Source organism: Dama dama, chromosome 15 (assembly GCF_033118175.1).
Source record: "Dama dama isolate Ldn47 chromosome 15, ASM3311817v1, whole genome shotgun sequence".
Lineage (NCBI taxonomy): Eukaryota > Metazoa > Chordata > Mammalia > Artiodactyla > Cervidae > Dama > Dama dama.
The window spans coordinates 72,832,984-72,853,990 of NC_083695.1; positions in this window are offsets into that span (position 1 = coordinate 72,832,984).

A 21,007-nucleotide genomic window follows, 5' to 3' on the forward strand; every position below is an offset into this window, starting at 1 on the left:
TTCCTGACAATGCAGCGTGAGCTATTCTAAGAGGTGATGGATGGATGAGCTGCCTGTAGCGACCTGGGTTTTCATCCTAGTTCAGTGACTAGCTACCTGAATCAGTTTGGCTAAGTTGCTTACCATTTCTGGGCTTGGCATGTCGTTCCACATCCATCAGAGTAAACATAAAGGAAATGGTTCTCTAAGATCCCTGTTAAGTTCTTCAAATCTGTGATTTTTTTTTCCTAGAAATCTCACACATCAAAGACTACTATAGGTTTGGGTAACTTTGATTATTTTCCTAAATTTTTCAGGTTATATGACTAAATACAAAAAAGGTAATTTGAGGGGAAAGCAGGGGGGGGGGCTTAAATAACATTTCCCAATGTTTTAAGAAATGGTATTCTAGGAAATCATAAAAGATGCCATTCCTGCGCTCTCTCAATGCCAGTGGTTAATAAACATCTAATATTATAGTCTTATTTGGGAAATCCATATTATGTATTAACCCATGAAAGCCTCTGATAAGTTGTATAGTAAGTAAATGCAGTTTTTCCAGCTCTTATTTGCATGAGAGGAAAACATACATTTGCAATGCACACACAGTTGTTGTTGTTTTTTTTTTTTCAATATCACCTGATTTTTTTCCTAAAATGTTATACCACAAGTGCTCATTTAGAGGAAGCTGACCTGAAATTGAGTTCTGAACAATTATTTTTTCAGAAATTCAGAATGAGGATAAATCATTGCAATAGCTAGAGAAAGCAACATTTTCATGAGGGCATTGACCCTGAAGAATGGCTAGAACTACATCCGTGAGCCATGTATAGTGACCCATCACGATCCATCACACTTGGGGGTGATGAAGTCTGAAATTTCTCCTCAAAAGCAACTTATTCCAAACCGCTTGGTTAGGAAATAGCAGAAGTGGTAATAATTCACAGGATTCTAGCCCAGTGCTCTTTGTACTGATTCCTGTCCTATGTCCTCTCACCTCACACACAAAATACCTGCTTCACCAAGGAAGCCATTCAACAAGGTGACAAATTCCAATGTCCATTAGTGATAAATAGTACAAGTGTCAACAAGGCAGTGAAAGATATTTTGAAATGTTGTGACCTCTAGATCCCCTGCAGTGGGACCTTGTGGCAACTGAGTTTGTATATTTGCACAGAACTTGTCTAAGACAGCATGTCCAGGTCTGGGTGCAGGCTGTATCACATGCTAGCAAATACTCATTCAAGGTCTAAAGTTGGTAAACATATAAGATGCACAGTAGGCAATATACTGAATATGCCAGGATGGCTTTCTCTAAAACAGCAATGTGGCCAAGTGGCTGAGTTAGTGATTCTGTTTTTAGCTGGTTTTCTAAGTATGAATCTAGGCAAGTCACTATTTTTCTCTGTGCATCAATGTTCTTATGTCAAATGGGAATAGTACTTGGGACTGTTCACACTCTGGTCTTGTGGTGGGGTGGGGGAGACCATAGACCAATTCTGTGTTCTGGACCATGAAACTCACTGGGGCTACCCTGGTGGTCCAGCGGTTTAGAATCCACCATGTAATACAGGGGACGCTGGTTCCATCCCTGGTCCAGAAAGATCCAGCATGGCTCGGGACAACTAAACCCTGTGTCCCCCTCTGGAGCCCTTGCACTGCAATTCCTTAGCCCACACCCCACAACTTCCAAAGCCAGAGAGCCCTAGTCCTGTGTCCCACAACAAGGGAAGCTACCACAATGAGAGACCTGCACACCGCAAAGAGAAAGCCGACATGTAGCAATGAAGACCCAGCACAGCCAAAAAAATAAAAAATTCTCAACTCGATATTGTTTAAAACAAAACAAAAAGCCAACACTGGAAGCAAAAATTTTTTAAAAGGTTAGAAATACAGTCATGTCAGAATTGCTCTGTGAACTACTTGAGATGATGAATATGCTTATAAACATTCTATATAAATGAGACAGCTTTACTATATTGATTATATTAATAGTGATTTATTACTCTGTTTTAATCAAAGTCTTCTGCAGATACCTGTTTTCAAATATATGTTTCCAAAGAGTTTGAACTGGAAGCATGAGGCATTGAGTATATTTCATAGGAACAAACTGAAAGTGAAAGAAAGGAGAAGGACTAAAAGGACAGAGTTCCAAGTGGAATTCCTTCTCTTCCCCTCCCTGGCTTTGCTGAGGAACAGCCTTTGGGAAGTCTCTGAAGTGAGACAGGGACTACTGATCTCTCAAGAATGGTCTTGTGATGTATTTGTTAAGATTCTTTGGCTGCAAGTAACAGAAATGCATCAAATTGACAATACCAAAAAACTGGAGAGAGAATATATTGAAAGAATCTGGGAAGCAGTTCAAATAATCCAGCGGTAAATTAGTAAACATCAAGTCATGAGAAATTGAATCAACAAATGTTAAGAGCAAGGGTTACCTTCTCACTTTCTTTAAAGCTGCATAGCCTCTCATTTCTGATTTCAGTGTGAGAGTGTCATACTGGTTTTCTCTGGACTGATTTTCTTTGTTTGGCATGAATACTCCAAATATGGTCACTCTCATTCTGATTTCATAATGTTTCCAATTGTAGAGCCTGCCCACACTGCCCAGAACCTCAGAATCCTGCTTCTAAATGCTTTGGATAAATCACATTGCCTGTATTGGGTGAGTGCCTATTCTTAATTTGTCTATGGCCAGGACACAGGCCATGTATAGAATGCAAACATGGTGAAGAGGGCCCCTTATTTAGAAAGGAACTTCTCAAATTAGGTAGCTTGTGCCAAACAGAAATCCCAAAAGACATGCACCATGCTTTGTGAATAGTACAGTCAATGAAAAGATACATAGACTGATTTTTGTGCATGTAGAGCCTGTGGAAATGGAAAGTGAAGAGACTTAAGATTACTATTTAAGAGACATAAAAGGTAAAGGAACAAAAAAAAAAAGGTAAAGGAACAAATACAATAAAGATGTATAGGGTGAACCTGTGCATGTCAGGTAGATATGCTGTCAGAGATATACACTCACCAATCTTCAAGAATAGTTTTATTTTTGAAGGGACTTTGCAACTTGTTTCTGCCTACTCCCCTTAACACATCAATGAAGATGTGGGGAAAAACAGTTTGAGTGCAGCATATATTCTCTCGTCTACATCCTGAAAATGATACTTGTGTCCTCTAAACACTGCCCATGCTTTTGTGCCTCTATTTAGTCATAAGTAAGAGGAAAATGGGGTGTCTCTCCTGTGATCTTTTGGAAAGGATTGAGTGAGGTATTACCTGTAAGGTACTTAAGATAGTCCCTGTCATGTGATAAAGAATCAACATTTTTGTTACTTAATATAATTGCTGTTATTATTATTATTGTTTAACAATATAGCAAAAGCTTATATAAGCATAATCATATAGCAAAAACTTTTAGGAGAGGGGGAAAAAAACACATTTATTCAGGAAGAATTTTAAAGATGAGGTAGGGTTGTGATTTTGAATTGATGCTTTTGAACTGTGGTTCTGGTGAAGACTCTTGAGAGCCCTTTGCACTGCAAGGAGATCAAACAAGTCAATCATAAAGGAAGTCAGTCCTGAATATTCATTGGAAGGACTGATACTGAAGCTGAAACTCCAATACTTCGGCCACCTGATGTGAAGAACTGATTCATTGAAAAAGACCCTTATTCTGGGAAAGATTGAAGGCAGGAAGAGAAGGGGATGACAGAAGATGAGATGGTTGAATGGCATCATTGACTCAGTGGACATGAATTTGAGCAAGTTCTGGGAGTTGGTGATGGACAGGGAGGCCTGACATGCTGTAGTCCACGAGGTTGCAAAGACATGACTGAACAACTGAACTGAGGGCTTGTGATTGATATGTAGTTCTTTACCAGACAGAGTATGTGGGGATGGGGCATTAGTTTAAATAAGAAATTTTGTTAATCAAAACTACACCATAGTAAGTCATAGAATGGGACTGATGCAGGAAAAGGTTTTCCAAAATATCAAAAGAACTACACAAATCAATAAGATACAGGAAAAGAGACCAATAAAAATGAGCAACCAGCTCAAAGAGACACTTCACAAATAAAGATATCCAAATGACCAATATACATTGAAAATGTTCTCAGATTCACTAGTCATCAGGTAAGTACATATTAGCACCACAATGCATTAGAATTACATTACCTACCTAAATCAGTAAAATGTAAGCAGATGATACTAAGCATTAGTGCAGACACAAGGCAACTGGGAGTGTCATATTCCTTTGAAGGTGTATACACCCCAAAAATAAGAACAGGCATGTTTACCAAACAGAAAAATGTATATATGTACCACATCTTCTTTATCCTTTCATCTTTTGATGGACTTTAGGTTGTTGCCATGTCTTGGCTATTGTGAATATTGCTGCTATGCAAGGACGAGTGCATGTATCTTTTTGGATTTGAGTTTTGTCTGGATATATGTACAGGAGTGGGATTTTTGGATTATATGGTGGTTCTATTTTTGTATTCTGAGGAACTTCCATACTGTTTTCCATACTGGCTATGCCAATTTACATTCCCACCCACAGTGTAGGAGGGCTCCCTTTTCCCCACATCCTCTTCAGCATGTGCTATTTGTAGACATTTTAAGGATGGCCATTCTGACCAGTGTGAGGTGGTACCTCATTGTAGTTTTGATTTGCATTTCTTTAATAATTAACAACTTTTACCATCTTTTCACGTTCCTATTGGTCATCTTTATTTCTTCTTTGGTGATACGTCTATTTAGGTCTTCTACTCATTTTTCGATTGAGTTGTTTTTTTTGTTGGTGGTTGTGAGATGTATGAGATGTTTGTATGCTTTGGAAATTAAGCCCCTCTTGTTTGCACTGTTTGCAAGTATTTTCTCCAGTTCTTTAGGTTGTCTTTTCATTTTGTTTATGGTTTGTTTTGCTATACAAATCCTATAACTTTGATTACATCTCATGTGTTCATTGTTGTTTTATTTCTATTGCCTTCATAGATTGACCTAAGAAAACATTCTCTGATTTATGTCAGAGAATGTTTTGCCTTTGATCTCTTCTAGGAGTTTTACAGTGTCATGTCTTGTGTTTAAGTCTTTAAGCCATTTTTACTTTATTGTTGTGTATGGTGTGAGGACGTGTTCTAACTTCGTTGATTTACATGTGGAAGTTCAACTTTCCCAACACCATTTGCTGAAGAGACTGCCTTTTTCCCATTGTATATTCTTGTCACCTTTGTCAAATGACCCCCAATCTGAAGACAACTCAAATGTCAAAAAAAATGGATAAATTATGATATGTTCATATAATAAAAAATGGATTGAATTGAAAATAAATAAGCTACTATTAAAGCAACAATATACATGAGTCTCACTGTGTTGAACAAAATAAATCAGATGCAAAACAGGACATGCTACGTGATTCCATTTATATACAATTTCAAAAACAGGGAAAGTTAATCTACAACATTAGAAGGTCAGGATTCTGATTATCCAGGGGGAGGAGTAACAGTAACTAGAAGGAGAAATGAGGGGGGAGCTTCTGGAGGGCTAATAGTTTTTGTCTCATGATCTGTGTATATCATGGAGAAGTGTGTTTCCTTTTTTGAAAATATATCTGGCTGTAAACTTCTGTATCTATTTTGTAGAAATATAGATTTTATTTGAAAGGAATGCACACTTAGCCAAATAAAACTTCCCCAAAAAAATTCTTGTTAAAAAGAGTTCCACAAAAATAACTCTTCTGTGGTTGGAGCCCCTGTCTGCTTCACATAGCACTGCTTATGTTTACATACTCTAAGATTTGTAAGCTCTGAGCACATGAAATTGATTTTGAGAGGACAGATGCTTTATTTGCAAATGCTTACCCTCTTATGCTGCAATTAATGAGCCTGCTCAACAAGCTGCATACAGAATAGACCGAGATTTACAGCTGAGCTGTAGACATTCACAGAAAGCTGAAAAATATGGGAATAACCAACTATTGAGTGGTGATGAAGTGACAAGATATCCTGAAGTCATTCAGTGTCCAAGAAAAACTTAAGAATAATTTGGAAGTCCTTGGCATTGGACTTGCAGGAAAGATGGGCTCAGAATGTTCTCTTCCATGACATTTGTACTCCTATAAGTAAGACTTAAAGATTGAGGCATATTTCCAAATCCTTCCCTCAAAGAGAAATATTAAATTCCTTTTATGTGATCATTCCTGCAAAGGTACTGTGGAATGTAAGAGCTAAGACTGATATGGTAGAAATTCCCTCTGACCTCAGGAGCCTCACCAAGATAATCTTACTAGCCTTGAAAGACCAAGCCTCTTTCTTTCTGCTAAGTTGAACTTCAGGTTTGAAGCATGATAAGAAATAAGTCACACAGAAGTCATCCTCATTTCAGGCTTCCAGGATAAGTTTAAGAAACTTTTGCCAACATTTTCCTGACACTATAATGCATACACACCTTGAACTTTACATTGAGTGTTTATCTTAGTATATTTACTCTGCGCTCTTCCTTAGTTTGCGGAGGATCTCAGAACATTGAACACTCATTCTCAGAAGCAGTGATCAAATACAGGGGAAGGGTTGGGCTAAGATAAAGGTATGGATCCAGTACATTTACCCTTGTCTTCCACATTCATGATATTGTTCAGCTGTGTTTGTAGCTCCCACCAAGCCTGCAGTGACAGCAACCAACACTGACCTGCAGTCTGAAGACCTCACCAGAGCTGACTGTACCCTTCCTGCTCCTTTCTGATTAATGCTGTAGAACAATCCCAGCTGACAATTAAACCAGACAGTGGGTCCATGGTGGAAGCTGGGGTCAAGTGAGTGTCATTTTTATTTCATTGACATGTTAAAATACAGGAAGAAATTGAGAGTTGCTAGGTCATGGAGGTTTAGCTGAAGGTTACACAATCAATAAAAACTCCAAATCTCATAATTTCCTCAAATTGTATACATATGAGAAATCTGATAACAGAAGCAATGCTGATGCACTAACAGAAATGAAATCAGTTTGGGGAGGGGTGGTCCTTCTCTTGTGCAGAGTAGCAGATGTGATTGTTTTCATTGCCTAAAATGATATACTATATTTTTGCTATGTCATGTTTATTCTACAAAATTTAAATGGTATTTTTTCTTATGTAATGACTGGAAAATGAGCTATCCCACACCACCAATGGAGACTGCATTAAACTGCATAGGACATACACTAACTTGGATTCCTGGGCTGACTAAATCCCCTAAGAGGTGAACAGAAGTTAAGAGGAAATACTCATACTTTTGAACCAAAAAACTTCAAACAGTGTCATTCAGGATCAACTGATTCTGGGACTTTGTCCTTTAAGAGGAAGCAGTAAAGAAAAAAAAAAAAAACTCAAGATAATAATAAACTCCTACAGACTTAGAAGTTTATAAACCTTGTTCTCTAAGATTCCGCTAGACAGACTAAACTTGTCTATCTGTAGAGTTTCTCTGAGAGAATAATCTCGCAAACTTGCTAATATATAAATGTGTACAAATGTATGTGTGTATATAAAATGTATAAAACTCATATAAGAAACTTGAAATTTAATGTCCGTTAAAAATCGATTTTGGATGAAGTGAACAGATTCTCCGTTCCCAATGTGTGGAATTTTCTGCCTAGGAAGACAGGACTGAAGAATCAGAAGGAAATGGTGTGTATTTAGTTGAGTAGGCTATACTGAATTACATAACAACAGTAGCACAAAAATAATGGAAAGTAAGAATAGGAGGAGCTGAGGACTCTGTATAGACTGAACGCTATCCTTATGGAGGAATGCAGTTAGGCCTCTGTGTGATCTTTCAGACTTGAATCATAGGCAATTACAAGGATATGCCTGGCAAGACTCACGGGAGTAGTTGCCTTCGCCACATCAAGCCTGGTGAATAGCCAGTGCATGCAAGTTTCCTAGAGGGAGCTCCTTTTAAAAACTCAGCCTTCCCTTCAGAGGCCTCTCACTGAGGGCCTCAGGGGAGGTACTTCCCAGGCGCCTCTGCCAAGATCACTTTATTAGGAGCCTCAGCTGAGACATTTTTCTCCACTTGGACTCAGAATGTTCCATTTCTAGCCCCCACCCTTTCTGGCTATGAGTCCATTAAAGATCCATTGTTCCAGGCTCCGCTGTAGACGGTCCCCCGTCTGTGCCTCATCCACCTGACCCCGTCCTGGTGCTGTTCTGTGAGGATAAATGGAGCGCTGGGGAGCCAGAGCTTCGTTTTGCCTCTTGTTTGTACTGTTATGATAAGTGAATAAAAGTTTGATTGTTACATTCCCTTTGGCCCATTGTCCTAGTTGAACACCCTGACACCTAATTGCTTGACAAAATTAAAAAGCTTACAAGTGCCTTTTGCTTTCAGCTAACGCAGAGTACTTTTATCAAATTTTTCTACAGTGAACAACTATCAAAGCTGAATGAAATAAAATGTGACTCTTTGAAGGCATCAGAATGCAGCTGAGAGGGTCAGGATTTGATGGGTCACGAACCCCCAAGAGATTGACAGCACAATGAGGTAAGCCAGACATGCTTCATCACTTTTCCTCTTAAGGCATTTACCATTCTTAAGCATCACTGGGCTGAGAGAATAATCAAAATTGGATGATCTGAGCTTTCAGTAGTCTCACAGAGTGGGGATATAAAAGTTAGAAACTGGTATTACCAGGGCCAAAGTGTTGGAGAAGGGGAAACCTGGAGAAGGATGCTTGATATTTGACACCACTTTTCTCCTCAGGGCTTTTTCTGATTCCTAATCTTTATGAGACAAAAGGGGTAGAAGTCAGCAGACTGTGGAAGCTGAGAAACTAAAAAATTAAGCTGTGTTTTTATAGTCTCATAGTGCTGGGAGGACTAAAATTGGGGAAGAGAACAACAAGGAGTTGGACCACGGGGTTCAGTTGAGAAAGTGAAAGTGCTAACTCCAAACAATATAGAATGCCTTAAAAACCAGCCTTCACCAAGAATGAGACCCAAGACTGAATAATTTGAAAAGCTAAATGGATTAAAGCAATATTCTCTGACACTGTCTCTAACAGGGCAATAAGTGATCATCTCTGGATACTCCAGAGCCTTTGAAAGTTCTTATCCATAAGGACAGAATTCATTTTAAAACTAGAACATCAGATATACCTGGAGACAGGACCAAGATACAATAAAGAAAAGAAAAATAAGGCAAAAGAAGCAAAAAATAAAACCATCTTCATGATAGAAACAGACCCAGATCTTGAGATTTCAGATATAAATGATAAATAAACAAGAATTAAATTTTTAAGAAGAGATAGTAAGATAAAGAATTTCACAGAACTAGGATCTCTGAAAACAAATGAAAATCTTGAACTACAAAAATACCACAAGTTAAATAAAAATTAGTTTAATAGCATAATAGATACAGCAAAAGAGAAGATTAATGAATCAGAAAGGAAGCCAGAACAAAATATCCAGATTGAAGCAGTGGTACAACGTGGATGGAAAATAGAGAAAAGAGGGTAAATACCTATGTACTACAGTGGAAAGATTGAACACATGCACTTTTGGAGTCTTGATGGAGAGAAGAGAAAGAATGAGGTAGAAGCAATACTTGAAAATATGGTGGCTTAGAAATTTTCACAATTGATGATAGATTATGGGCCAAGCAGAGAAAAAATATGCATAAATGCACAAGATATAAATATGTTTAAAAAATGATGATGGCTATTCTGACTGGTATGGGTGATACCGCATTGTAGTTTGGATTTGCATTTATTTAATAGTGATGTTGAACATCTTTTCATGTGTTTTTTATCCATCTGTATATCTTCTTTGGAGACAGGTCTTTCTTCTTTGGAGAAAGGTCTATTTAGAACTTCCACCCTTTTTTTTTTTTTTTTTCTTCCACCCGTTTTTGATCAGGTTGTTTGCTTAATATTGAGCTGCATGAGTTGTTAGTATCTATTTTGGAGATTAATCTCTTATCAGTAGCCTCATTTGCAAATATTTTCTCCCATTCTGTGGATTGACTTTTTATTTTATTTGTACTTTGCTGTGCAGAAGCTTTTACATTTAATTAGGTCCCATTTAAAAATCTTTGTTTTTATTCTCATTACTCTAAGAGATGGATCAAAAAGATATTGCTGTAATTTACGGCACAGAGTGTTCTGCCTGTGTTTTCCTCTAAGAGTTTTCTAGTATCCAACCTTACATTTAGGGCTTTAATCTATTTTGACTATATTTTTGTGTGTGGTTTTAAGGATTGTTCTAATTTATTTCTTTTACTTGTAGCTGTCCAATTTTCCCAGTACCACATACTGAGGAGAAAGAGAAAGATTTTAAATAAAAGACTCAGGATAGAGGATTGAAAAACATAGCTATGCAAATACTAACAAAAGAAAACTTGGGCAGTTATACTAAGAAGAGACATATTACTTAACTTTTTAATTAATCATTAATTTACTTCAGTATATTAATATATAAGCATTAACATACTAAATACTACTAGAATTATGGATGGATATTTGATAATGACAGAAAAGTCAGTCCACCAAGGATATATGATAGTTCTAAATTTGTTGAATTTTGAAAGACTGAGAGTACTGTTGATGAAGAAGTGGGGCACTGGAAATCTCACCACATTCATTGCTGCTGGGAAAATTAATTTTTATAGCACTTTTGGAAAACAACTGGAAATTTCAATTAAAGTGAAACATATGCTTACCTTATGACCAAGAAAATCCACCAGTAAGTAAATTCCCCCAATATCTAAAAGCATAAGTTCACTGAAGGACCATTACAGCAATTTTTCCAATAACCCAAACTAAAAAAATGTCTACAGACATTCTATGATAGTTCTAAATGTCTATCACCTAGAAAATGAATAAATAAATTTTGTTTTATTTGTACAATGAAATACTATACAGTAACTAAACTGAACAATCTATGTTCAATTTAGAGCTATGTTCAATGACAAGGATGTATCTCATAGGCATTGTATGGATGAAGGAAATTACAGATAAAAGAGTACACATTTTGTGATCTCTTGTGTACAAAGATGAAGAATAGGTAAAATTATTCTGTATAACATGATTCATAGTATTTGGTTGGTGTCTGGATATTTCTTGGAAAGAGGTGCAAGGGAACAAAATGGAGTGCTGGGGATTTCTATATCCTCCATCTATTTGACAGTTAATAGCGGTATGTGTATGTGTGTGTGTATGTATGTATACATGTATATGTGTGTGTGTATATATACATATATATGTATATATACACACACACATGTTTCCAAGCTCTGTGGGCTTTTCTGGTGGCTCAGTGATAAAGATTCTGTGTGCCAATGCAGGAGATGCAAGTTCGATTCCTGGGTCAGGAAGAAACCCTGGAGAAGGAAATGGCAACCTACTCCAGTATTCTAGCCTGGGAAATTCCATACACAGAGGAGCCTGGCAGGCTATGGTCCATGGGGTTGCAAAAGAGTTGGACACAACTAAACAACAACTCCAAGCTCTACATTCAAAATTTGTGCATATTATTATATACCTTGATTAAAATGTAAACAGAAAAAGTAGGCAACAGCAATAAAAAAAAAAAAGCCATTTTTTAAAAAGACAGGAACCATTTAGCTTGAACCACATTCAAGAGTTTATATGCAATGCCACGCAGCACTGATCTTCCTGAATGAAAATCCTTGCAATTCCGAAGGATCTCCAACTAGCAAGGTCCAGTTTAAGCTCCCTTTCTCCATATAATCTTCCTTGAATCCTCAGACTACTGGATTCCCATTCTTCACTTTAAATTTCTTTAACACTTAGTGACATTCATCCCCCTTAATTTTACTATTGATACATACTATTTTACAAGTTGCAAAGCAGTAACAAAATAACCCCCAAAATGAATCTCTATATCATCCAGTGTGGCAGAGGATCAATAATTCCTTCCTTATTCAGTAGTGAACTAAAGGAAAGGCACATTGGGCATCACACGGAATTTAACAACTGCAAATAGGCCTCTGTGGATATATTCTATTTAGATACCTAAGCTGAACAACTCATCTTTGGACTTTTGAAGCCTCAGTGATAAAAAATATGCACATATACATTTTCCAATTAACATGTTTCTAGGTCTCAAGAAATGGGAATATCATTGGTCCTTTAAGAAAGATTGTATCTTTCTATTTGAAAACAGTGTAAAGAAAACAAAAATATGTCAATGAATATTTTTATTCTAACAAAGTGCTAGATTTGGAGCTAAAGGTTCTTTTTATCTCCTTGGATGCACATCTTCATATCAAAAAAGGTAATTTATTATGTAAATAGAAGCCACATGACATCTGCATGCTAGGTTGCCTATGTGCTCAGTCTGACTTTTGCAATTCCATGGAGTAGCCCGCCAGGCTCCTCTGTATTCCAAACAAGAATACTGGAGTGAGTTGCCATTTCCTACTCCAGGGGATATCCCTGACCCAGCGACTGAACCTATGTCTCTTGCCATCTCCTGCATTGGCAGGCAGATTCTTTATATCTGCACCACCTGGGAAACCCACATGCTAGGTTATAGTTACCAAAATATGTCTTCACTAACTGAGGAATTAAGAAGGGTGGAAGAGCATGTATCCTCTTTTGCACATGGTCTCTTAAACTGAGTTTATAGTAAAGGACAAAGAGGTCCTTGGAGCTTTCAAGAGAGGCTTTGTTAGATCCAGGTATCACTGGCCTACCTCTGGAGGCTACCCTCCACATTGGTTGATGTGCTTCTTCCAAGTTGCATTTAGAACACAGTTCTGCTCTAAGACTGAGGATTAGTAGTTTCAATGAATAATGCATTGTTCTAATATATATTTTATGAGAGTATTTATGATTTATAGGAGAAACACTGATATTTATCTGTATCTGGCTGTCATATTAGCTCATTTATTTTAGAGCATTTACTATATATAATAACCATTTCACTGTCACCTTTCTAATAGTTAGTCCATGTTCTCTTCTTGCCTAATCATCTTGGCTGCATGGTACATTTTTTAGCTAATTATAGAGGAAATGGTGATGGGGTTGCGGAGCACTAAAGGAATGATGCCTTTGGCTACAGAGATGTTAGAGGTAGAGTGACAGCTATGAGGCTCAGGCAATAATAGCTTAGGTGCTGTGAATTATGACTTAGACTAGGATGCAAGAAAATTGTACAGGTAACAGATATCTTATACAAATAATTATATTTGATTAAATGAGGAGAGTAAAAAAGTTGGCTTAAAACTCAGCATTCAGAAAACTGAGATCATGACATACAGTCCCATCACTTCATGGCAAATAGATGGGGAAACAATGGAAACAGTGACAGACTTTATTTTGGGGGGCTCAAAAATCATTGCAGATGGTGACTGCAGCCATGAAATTAAAAGACACTTGCTCCTTGCAAGAAAAGTTATGAACAACCTAGACAGTATATTAAAAAGCAGAGACAGTACTTTGCCAACAAAGTTCCATCTAGTCAAAGCTTTGGTTCTTGCAGTAGTCATGTGTGGATGTGAGAGCTGAACCATAAAGAAAGCTGAGTGCTGAAGAATTGATGCGTTTGAACTGTGGTGTTGGAGAAGACTCTTGAGAGTCCCTTGGACTGCAAGAAGATCGAACCAGTCCATCCTGAAGGAAATCAGTCCTGAATATTCATTGGAAGGACTGATGAAGCTCCAATGCTTTGGCCACTTGATGTGAAGAACTGTCTCATTTGAAAAGACTCTGATGCTGGGAAAGATTGAAGGCAGGATGAGAAGGGGACGCCAGAGGATGAGATGGTTGGATGGCATCACTGACTCAATGGACATGAGTTTGAGCAAGCTCCAGGAGCTGGTGATGGACAGAGAAGCCTGACATGCTGCAGTCCATGGGGTTGCAGAGAGTCAGACACGACTAAGCGACAGAACTGAACTGAAATGAGTATAAAAGAAAGAAAATATATAGACTTCAGGCCTGAAATATATGATCTAATTTAAGGTTCAAAATCTGACAAATAACTGGAATCAATTCTGAAATTTTTTTCAGGACAGGTTTCTGGAACTTACTGACTCAGGTTTTATAATTTTTTAAAATAGATTACATAAATCCATTAAAAAAGTTCCTGAATACGTTGAATGATAATCCAAATTTGAGGAGCACTGCTCACCTTAACTATGACTAAAGAATTTGCCATAGCTTTATAGTCACTAAAATGTATTTATTAGGAAAGAGTTAAGTGGAAGAAAATTAAATTTCCAGTTAAAAACTATTCTAAGAATTTAATTTTGAGAGAAATTAGTAGATATTTCAATTATTTTCTATAGTTCTATTTTCCACTCTTAATTAGCAGTAAAACATTTAAAGGCATTTATATCTGTGTGTTTTACTTTTAATTGTCAATGTAGCTTTGCAAATGGTATTTAACTTGCTATTCATAGCCTGAAAATGAATAGCCAGAGTTTATTGAGAATTTATGTATAACTTCATTCTATGCTGAACACTCTGCATGCATCACCACATTTAATCCTTACAACAACCCAATAAACTGGTATAATCAATGTCCCTGTGTCAGACCAGCAGATTCTACCACTGATGCTTACAAAGACCAACAAATTATCCACGACTACAAAATTAACAAGTGGTGAAGTCAATACTCAAGTTCCTAGAATCTATTACAAACCCAAGCTGTGGCCATTACACCAGTTACATACCCCACATGCTTCAGTTGGAGATACATACACCTCATGTGTTCTTCATGGTACACTTTGAGTCCAATGGTACAATAAGCACAGCAATGCAAGTAAGATTACTTTGTTTTTATCTTTCATCTCCTTGCAGTTCACGTGCTAGATAATACCATCCACAAGCACAAAATCAATGCACTTCTCACATTTTGATATTTTCAAATATTTAGTTTTGTCTCCCTGAAATACCTGTTCTTGCCACGTGGATGGGATGAAAGTCATCACATGCTTCAGACTTCTGGCAAAGGAAGGGAGATGATGGTCTGGGTGTGTGTGAGCAGCTTCCTCCAGGAGAGTAAAGGGCCTGCAGTTGCCCTAACATGATGCAAGTTCAATGTCAAGGGAGTAAGGCTGACAGTGACTTGTCAAGGGCTCTGTTCACAAGGACCTCTTATGGAAGCCTGGGTGGTGACCCTGCGTGTGGCTTTGAGACCTCAGCAGTCTGTACTTGCATAGGCCTCCTGGTATTACTGAAAGAAAATAACACATGGACCATCTGCTCCAGCCCTTCTTCCCCAAAGCTTTAGATCCTTCTTAGCCAAACCTATTCTCCTGTTCACAGGAGGAACACAGAGGCCTTTATTCTGTTATTAGACACAAACAACAAAAGAGGAGGGGGTTGAGCATTAATTTGATCTTGTGGTCTGTCTGAGCCCCAGTTACACCTCTTATTAGTGATTCTTGTGACATCCTATATAGGAAAAGTCTGTCCTCTCATGACTACCTGTTAAAAACATCAGGGAAAAAAAGAAAAAAACAGAGTGTCACTTAGACGCCAAGAAAAATATCTGTGAGTTCTCTGAACTATTGTAATGAATAACATTGATCAGGTGCTTTATCTTTTACAGGCACTGTTTCTTATAAGCATTTTGGTTGTACTGTTTTATTTAAGTCTCATTACAACTCCATAAGGTTAAAATTACAATTGGCTCTTGAACAATATGTTAACAGGTTAAGGAGGCTGACACTTTGTACAGTTGAAAATACACATAGAGTTTTTGACTACCCCAAAGCTGGTCGATTTCTTTCTGTTGACCAGAAGCCTTGACAATAATGTAAATAGTCAACTAACATATATTTTTGTATGTTATAGGCATCTACTGTATTCTTACAAGTAAGCTAGAGAAAATCATAAGGAAGAGAAAATACATTTACAGTAGGTATAATTGTTTATTGAAAAAGATCCATGTCTAAGTGGACTTGAGCAGTATTTATGTGAAAATATGAGTGTCAACTGTACTCATATTTTCATTGCACAGATAGGAAAGAGGTCAGAGTTAGTAAACAGCAGCCATACTTAAAAACAGGAATTGTGTTGCTAGTTCAAGTTGTCCTAACCACTCCTCTGTAATTCTCATTCACTCCAAACTTTAGGTTATGTTTCAACTCACTTTAGCATACAGCTAACATCGAATGTTTAAACACATTGAGGTCTCTCTAACAGGGCTTTTTCTGCCAAGTGCTCTGTATTAGTGGTTTTCAGGCTATTCTAAAGTGAAGCAAATTAATATAGGTAAGGGCATTAGGGATATGTAATCAGTCTCTATCAACTTCAAGTATGAGTCCCTGATAGATAATAGAGAAATCTGATGTTACTCTGTAGAATATTCATGCTCTCTGAACACTCTCAGAATGTCCATTCATTATTAATGCCCTGATCTCCCTGCACTTGTTTTCCCAATCCCATCAAACAGCTAATCGCCATGGTTGTTTTAACTTATTTTACTTAGTTAAAGCATTTAAAGACAATAGCATTCTTAAAAAGACACAGTCAAATCAATAAAAGCACTAGAACAAAATCACCATTCCCAAATGCAATAGGAGAATGCTTCAGTTTCTGTTTTATTGGAAGCAATTATCAAATGAAAAGCATCCTTTAATACTGAAAGTTGGCCCATGTAGGTACAATTCCCAGTTGTATCGAGTTTTACTTCTTTAAAACATGTTGGTAAAGAGAAAGCCCTCAAGCCTGATCAGAGGCATGGATGGAAACTAATTTTCTTTGCCTTTCCATCAAAGCTGCTATGAGGGTAACAACTTCACATATGCCAAAACACAGTCAAGCCAGATAGCCTTTTCTTGTATACATTATGGTTCATCATTTCTGGAGATAAAATATATGGTGTGATACCATGCTTAGTGTTCATGTATGCTTCCTACAGTGTCATTGTAGGAAGATACATTGAACCCTTATTGTATACCAGGTACTGGACTTTAGATGTGTGTGTTGTTGAAGTTCTCTCTGTACTCATGAAAGAGGTGATGACATGACTTTTAAATGCTCAGTGATTGATGCGTGTCTAAACCCAGAGAACTTTCAGAAGACCTACTTTGATAGCCCAAAGAAGCAGGAGTATAGATTAGAATGCATTGGAGACAAGAAATGTACACAGAGAGACTAAGGTTGAGTATTGAAGGAAAAGTCTCAAAACCACAGTTTCATAGTATTCAGTTTCCAACAAAGCAGTGACTTGTGTGGGTAAAAGGCCCAGGCTGTGGGATCAAGAGGAGGCAAAGCCTCTGTGTTCTTGCTGTGGTACCTGGGAAAAGTACATCATCTCTCCTAACCTCAGTTTCCTTACTTAACGTGGAGATAATAACACCTTCTCACTGAATTGCTGGGAAGACAGAGAAGCTACCCTGGTAGCTCCTCCCATTAGTCAAATGCATATGATTTTCCTATAGGGCATTCTGTCTTGTAAAGAACCTAACATTCTTCTTAATATAAGCATGATGGTTATGATGTTGATGAGGGTGATATAAAGTCATAATTCAGGACAATTCTCTCTGTTACTGCAGAACATTTTTGTTTATGATTTGGTTCAAAGGCTGTGGCACTATGTTCAAAATATCTTTGCTCCCTATGATACCACCCAAAGAAGGAAGGCATCAGGATCAAATGTCTCCAGGTCCAGGAGTAGATGAGGAAGGCTATGTAGCATGAGACCTGAATTCTGATCTTGTCTCTGTCACCTACTAGCTCTGTATCCTTGGGTTAGTCTTCTACTTGCCCTGAGCCTCACAGTGTCCTCATCTCTAGATTGGGGATGGAAATAGGCCTCATTCAGAATTGTCTTGATGATAATGTAAGTCATAAAATCCCATGTCGTGTTTCCTGTGGGACTTTCTGATGGCCCTGCCATATGGTCGATACCACAACTTGCTTTAGGGCTGGCGCAAATACTCTGGTTCTTTCTTAGTCTGGGCAACATATAGTATTACACTGTCACACCCAGGTGACTTGTTTTGGTAAGTGAAATGTAAGCAGAAATGTCCTTTCATTTCTATGTAGAAGCTTTAAGGGTCAGGGAGCACTGAATTTTGATCTCCTCTTTCCTCTGATACACCGACCAGCACATCACTGAAAGATGGAGACTTTCTATTAGGTTAGAATCAGGCAAGAGAAGGATGGTGGAACAAAGCTTCCAGCTGACTCTCAAGACACAGACTTTTGTCATTTTAATCCAAAGAGATTTGAGCTTTGTTACTAGCCTAAACTAGTATACACTGTCTGATGTTGTTGTTGTTAATGTTGTTATTATCTTTGCTATAGATGGACACCTCACCTTAGTTTCTGAGTTCTTAAAGAGAGTCGATACCCATTTGGTGAGGTAAAATGTCTCTTGAACTGCCAGTTAGTAGCAATGAGAATGGTATTAGCTTTTGAAGACTGTTATGGAGTAAGTTTCATTGTATGCAATTTCCTTCTATAAAAGATTGAATTTTTACAATGATCCTGTGAAGGGAGTACCACTATCCTATTTTACACATGAGAGACGAGAGCTGAGATTTGAGTTTGAATCTTGACACACCCACCTAATCCCCTACTTGTGTGAACTGGTCTAAACTGCCAAAAAATTTTGTCCTATTACAAAGTATGTTATTCTCTGAGAATGAAAAGAATGGCTCCCACAAAAGAGCAATTTGGCATGGTTGGACATGAGAAGGTCAAAGAAAGTAAGGAAATGTAAAACTATTTAGAATCTTATGTTTAGGTTCTTCTTTATTTTTCATAAAGTTTGAAGATTCATCTGCTTTTATTTCCTTTTCCATTTTCTCTTGTTTATGTTTAAGAGTCCCTTGTTTGTCAGGAACAGCGAGTTAATTCTTGCTCTGGTCCTGGAGTGGCTAAACTGAAGTTAGGTGTGTCTAAGTGGAAGATGATTCATATTGATTTTTCTATTATCTGCCTCTTCCTATCCATGCTTCTTCTTTTGTTTCAGATCGTTTTTATCTGAAAGGTAACAATTTAGGAGAAATAATGGGAAAACTTTTCTCTGTCTTAACTTACCTCCACAGCGATGTCAGAAGTTAAAATTAACGAAGAGTAGTTTTTATTTTTGACAGACTCTGTACTCTCCCCAACTTCCTAGTTACAAAGATGTACATTCCTGTAAGTATGAACCATGCTTTGCTATCAATCTGGACTGAGTGGGGCTCAGCGCAGCTCAAAGGGTACTTATACCAATATCCCCACTGGAGGGAATGGTTACAAGAAAGTGGAACTATCATGGAGAATTTCAGGTTTCTGTAATTCAGAAATTAAAACTATTTGTTATCTAAGATACCCTAGAGCCTATCTTTAGCCATCCTCACTGGCATCATCATCTACCCATTTCACATCTTTAATATTTTCCCTGCAACACATTCCCTTCCCCAAGCTTAAACAGACTTGACTTTCGTACCCTGTAACAATATGACATGTTAAATTGGTGGCAAAAGAAAGTGCAAAGGTGGAAGGTGGGCCTGAGTAAGACTTATAGGACAGTGTACCAAGCCTGGCTTGAGTGAAGTATTTAATAACATCTATTGTTTAAAAGAAAAAAAGAAACCTGAATATGTATGAATGGTCTAGCTTACTGCTCTACTTAAGATATAAAAATACAGCTATTTTAATCTTTCTAAAATAACCTGAGCAACTATAACAATAATGGAATGAAAAAATTCTTCTGTTATTTGAGGGAGGTAGGGAATATATATATATATACACAACCTTTTTGAATGTCCAATGTCCCTGAGAGAAGTGAAGTGACTTTGATCTCGGCACATCCTTTTCCTTTTTTCCCTTAAGGAGAGTTGCCTTCCAACTAAAGGAAAGGGGGTGTTTTCTGGATGGTTATTCTCTAGAAGCAGAGCTCAACAAGAGTCCTTCAGCAGAGTCCCGCTGTGTGTACAACTGCTCCTTGTTTATAGACTGTGACCTTGGTCTTGCTCATGAACCTCCTTCTACATGGCCAAGGAGAGCAGTGTATACCATGAAGCTGAAGATGGTAACCCCAGAAGCTGGTCATGAAGACTTTGTAATGGCCACTTTGTCCTCTTTGCTTTCTCCTTAGAACAGAATCTGCCACAGAATATTCACCAGGGAGAGAATATTCTCTGGCTGAAGGCTGTGTGCACAATGCTATTACAGTCATTTTAGTGAGTGAGGCTACACAGGAAGATAAAAATTTTTCCTCTCTTGAATTTCACAGTAAGCAAAAATGGAGCATTTCTTGCCATTTGAGCTTTAAAAACTCTTTAGGAGAGTCTACTGCATGATTTCATTTAGTAACCAGTGACACAATCTAATCTTATACCATAACCTTGGATTTCCTTGATCATTTCATTAGAAGTGGTCAATCTGGTATGTTTTATTTTTGGAAGATACACTTAATAAAAAGTCTTCCTTTACATGATGGAATGATATTTTTGAAGTTATTACCTAATAAAATTGAAAGAGGCTTGCTCCTTGGAAAAAAAGCTATGACCAACCTAGACAGCATATTAAAAAGCAGAGACATTAGTTTGCCAACAAAAGTCTGACTAGTCAAAGCTATGATTTTTCCAGTAGTCATGCATGGATGTGAGTAATTAGCCTCCAACTAATAAAAAAGAAAGAAAGAAAGAAAGCTGAGCACCGAAGGATTGATGGTTTTGAACTGTGGTGGTGGAGAAGACTCTTGAGAGTCCCTTGGACTGCAAGGAGATCCAACCAGTCAATTCTAAAGGAAATCAGTCGAGAATATTTATTGGAAGGACTGATGCTGAAGCCAAAGCTTCAATACTTTGGCCACCTGATGTGAAGAACTGACTCATTTGAAACGCCACTGATGCTGGGAAAGATTGAAGGTGGGAGGAGAAAGGGACGCCAGAGGATGAGATGTTTGGATGGCATCACCAACTCGATGGACATGAGTTTGAGCAAGCTCCAGAAGTTGGTGATGGACAGGGAGGCCTGGTGAGCTTCAGTCCATGGGGTTGCAAAGACTCGGACACAACAGAATGGCTGAACTGAACTGCATGATTTTTACACTCGGATGTATTTTGGGGAAGAT